The sequence below is a fragment of the Elephantulus edwardii genome, unplaced genomic scaffold (assembly GCF_000299155.1).
Source record: "Elephantulus edwardii isolate Elephantulus edwardi_28Jun2011 unplaced genomic scaffold, EleEdw1.0 scaffold00138, whole genome shotgun sequence".
Lineage (NCBI taxonomy): Eukaryota > Metazoa > Chordata > Mammalia > Macroscelidea > Macroscelididae > Elephantulus > Elephantulus edwardii.
Genome location: NW_006399888.1, coordinates 2,967,543 through 2,971,535, shown reverse-complemented (window position 1 = coordinate 2,971,535; position 3,993 = coordinate 2,967,543). Strand labels below are relative to the sequence as shown.

The 3,993-nt window shown below is 44.6% G+C and overlaps 1 pseudogene; it reads left to right on the top strand.

Annotated features, from left to right (window-relative positions):
- Positions 1 to 2,187: 2,187 nt before the first annotated feature.
- On the top strand, positions 2,188 to 2,705 carry LOC102851446 (annotated as a pseudogene).
- The last annotated feature ends 1,288 nt before the right edge of the window (positions 2,706 to 3,993 follow it).

Sequence of the window (3,993 nt, the reverse complement as noted above, 5' to 3'; positions counted from 1 at the left end):
GAGCATTTGAGTCTGAAATCTGTAAAAACCCAGTATGATAAAATAATGAATTCTGAATGGCTGTTTGTTCCTTCAACTCTTGAGACTGATGCTGGCCACAGTCTCCCGCCTTCCCAGGATCCCTGTCTGGCTTTGTCCATCTGCTTCCAGAGAGCTGGCTAGTGACAGATCACTTCCTGCAAGGACATTCCTGCAATCAGAATGGGAGCGTAGAAGCCTGTGAGAGGACCCGCCTCTCAGGCCCACTAAAGGGAATACTTTCTCTCTTTATTTTTAAGATGTTGAGACTCAACCCCAGTCTTCAAATTCCCCATTAGCTAAATCTGAACTAGAGGTACAGGCTCTGTCTGTTCACCACCCCAGAGGGCTCCGAGTCTAAAGACTGGAGTCTCTCTTGAGCCCAACTCATAACCCTCCTCTGGCACCTTTAATGATTACAATCACAAGACAAAACTCTGCAACAGAATGGCATCTACTTGCCATATTTAGAAAACAGTATCATGCTTGGAAAGGGAGATAGGTAGAAAGTCAGCGAAAGAGAGGAAGACCTTTTACAAAGATGCGTTGACATAGTGACTGCAGCAGTGGTTTTAAGTGTGGTGGAGTTTGGGAGGATGGTATGGGATAGGATAAGGTTTCAGTGTGCACTTCATAAGGTCTTTATATGAAGGGAGCTCTGGTGGCCTAGTGGCAAGAAGCTGCACTGCAATCCCAAAGGTACGCAGTTCAAATCCACGAGATGCTCTACTGGAGAAAGAGGGGCAATCTCCTCCTGTACCAGTCAGATCTGATTTGACAGTATATACACAAAAATAATAAAATTTTTTAAAAAGGTCTTTATATGAGTCATAACTAACAATAGCCCAAAGTGATCTACAGGTAAAATGCATTTTTGGTCTACATGCCACTAACAGTCTTTGTTGTAATTGTATACCATCTAGTTGGAACTGACCCCTAGCTGACCCTCCAGCAGGCTTTCAGAGGCAGTTAATCGCATGGGAGGAGATTGTCCATCCTTCTCCTGTGGACCAGCTGGTGGATTCAAACTGCATGCCTTTGGGATTGCAGCACAGTTTCTTGCCACTAGGCCACCAGAGCTCCCTAACAGTCTTAAGGAAGTTGAAAAGGCAACCACTACCTTCATATGGAAGGGAGCTTGGTGGCCTCGTGGTAAGGAGCTGCACTGTCAATCTAAAGGTATGTGCTTTGAATCCACCAGTTGCTCTGTTGGAGAAATATGGGCAATTTACTGCCTCTGAAAACCCACAGGAGGGTCAGGTATGGGTCGGTTCCAACTCGATTGTACTTAACAACAACAACTTTGCATGGAAGGGAAATGGATATTGGATAAGCAAACACTTCTGGAGAAGACTTAAGCAGAAGGTCTCACACTCTCTGCTTTCAAGGTATATTATGCAGCCATCGTAGTCAGATAGCTTGGTATTGGCACAGTGGCAAACACATAGATCGATGGGACACAATTGAGAACACAGAAGTAATTTCATCCACTTACGGACTTTTCTTTGACCGGACTCCACAAACTATTAAATGGAACAAGACAGTCTCTTTAACAACTGGTGGTGTCAAAACTGGGTACTCATTTCCAGAAAAAGGAAACAAAATCTATACCTCATGCTACACACAAACATTAACTTGGGATAGATCAAAGACCTCAAGGTAAAACCGAAAATTATTAAAATCATGGAGGAAAAAATAGGGGAAACTTAGAGGCCCTAACTTACAGTATGAGGTATACTAGACTATCAACTGAAACCCAAAATGCACAAAACAGCAGAAGATAAACTAGATGAATCGGAGACTTTAAAAAGTAAATTCTTATGGCCTGTCCTGGTGTCTGAGTGATTCCCAGGGCCCAGCAAAAAAGGGACCGAGCTTCCAGAGCTTTGAAGACAAGAGGAAACACTCCCAAATATGGACTCATTTTCCACTCCACCTTCATTGGCCAAGCAGCTGCTAAGAACAAAGGCCGCATCTCCCGATACCTGGAAAACAAATGCAGCATTGCCTCACGAATTGACTGCTTCTCTGGAGCTGATAGGTTCTCTTTACCCCCACATACATCCAGAGGTGCCTACGAGTGTATTTGGGGAAAAACTTCACGAGCAAGTTGAGGAGCGACTCTCCTTATATGAGACTGGAGAGATTCCATGGGAAAACTTAGACGTCATGAAATAAGCCAAGGTTCAGGCAGAAGAAGTGGCTGTTGAGATTACCAAGAAGCTGGAGAAAAAGGAGAAGCGCTTGAAGGAGAAGAAACAACTGGCTGTGCTTGCACTTGCGGCTTCAGAAAACAATAGCACTCTTGAAGATCAGGAACATGAGGAGACCAAAGAAAAACCCAAAAAGAAGAAAAAGAGAGGCAGGAGGCTCCACAGGAGAACGGAATGGAAGATCAGTCCAGCTCTGCTCTCCCTAAACCCAAGAAAAAGAAATCTCTGTCCAAGGAACTGGTCAACAGTGACTTTGAAGAGCCTGTTGAGCCAACTGTAAATGCAAAAGTCCCAAAGAGGAAGAAATCTTCCTCCAGAGAGGAACCAGAAGACCCTGAAGAGGTTGCAAACAGCGTCCCAAAGAAAAAGAAGAAGCTTTCTAAGGAGGAGCCCGTCAGCAGTGGACCTGAGGAGGCCGTCAACAAGAGCACTAAGAAAAAGAAAAAAATCAAAAAAGCACCCCAGGAAGATTAGCATGGACATTCCCTGGGGGTGTGAAGGGCATACCCAAATGTTGCCCAATAAAAAACTGTTTACAAAAAAAAAAAAAGTAAATTCTTACAGGGATCAAAATATGTCTCCAAAAGAGTAATAAAAGGACCTACAGATTGAGAGAAAAATATTTTCAATAACGTGTTGTTATTAGGTTCTGTCGAGTTGAATATGACTCATAGTGATCCTATGAACAAAAGATCTGAACTCTGTTCTATCCTGCGCCATCCTCACACTTCCTTACACACAAGAGCCCATTGCAGCAGTCACTGTGTCAATCTACCCTGTTGAAGATCTTCCACTCCTTCACCGACCCTCCACCCTTCCCAGCATCATGTTCCTCTCCAAGGAATAGCCTCTCTCCTAGCAACATGCCCAAAGTATGAGGTGCAAAGCCGCATCATTCTTGCCTCCATAGAGCTCTCTGGCTGTACCCTCTCCAAGATTAATATACAATATTTCTATAAGGATCTAATATTCTTACACAAAACAAAAAGAATCATCTAGAATCTAAATCAAGACCTGAGTGTCAGCCCCTCCTCTGGGCACGTAACCTAGGGTGTAGGAGTTGCCACCTTGTAACTCACAAAAGATAAAAGGGAGTGAAAGTAAAACTAGAGAGGGAACCTCAGTACCAGTAAAGGAAGAATCGCCAGGGATGCAGTGTGTCTCAAAAAGGGACTTAGATCTTTGTTCTAGGAACCTGCTTGACACAGGAGAGGCCAGAGCACATCCCCGTCTATCTGTCATCCTGATTTCTAGTCTTCTCCACAGATTTCCCCCAAATGGTGAGTCCAGAGGAAAGACTCAGGTCTGTGATGAGGAAAGACATTTGCCTTCCCAAACTTGGAGGTGATGAGTTACCACCCTAGAAGTGTCCACATACAAGTGCTGCTCTAAGTGGGCTCTGAAAATACAGACCCGCCCAGGGGTCCATGTGGCTCCCATTGAAAGTGGGCATCAGGGAGGATAAGCTGCCTAACCAAGAGGGGAGGGAAAGAAGAAAAATGCCAGGTGGCATACCTTGTCATACGTTTTCCTCTTTTGGACCCTGTCCAGTTCCCACCACACATTGGCGTGTTTCTTTCTTCTGGGTGTCGCAGATAAGAACTCAGTCTCCCACAGCTTCCTGTCGTAGAAGATATATTTGCACAAGAGATTCCACAAGCATCACTCTGTGCACCCTTCCTCTTTTCGCCATCTTTCCATGTGCATGAATGGTCACATGAGCATCCTGGCTGATGCTCTCAAAAGCATCACAAATGCTGAG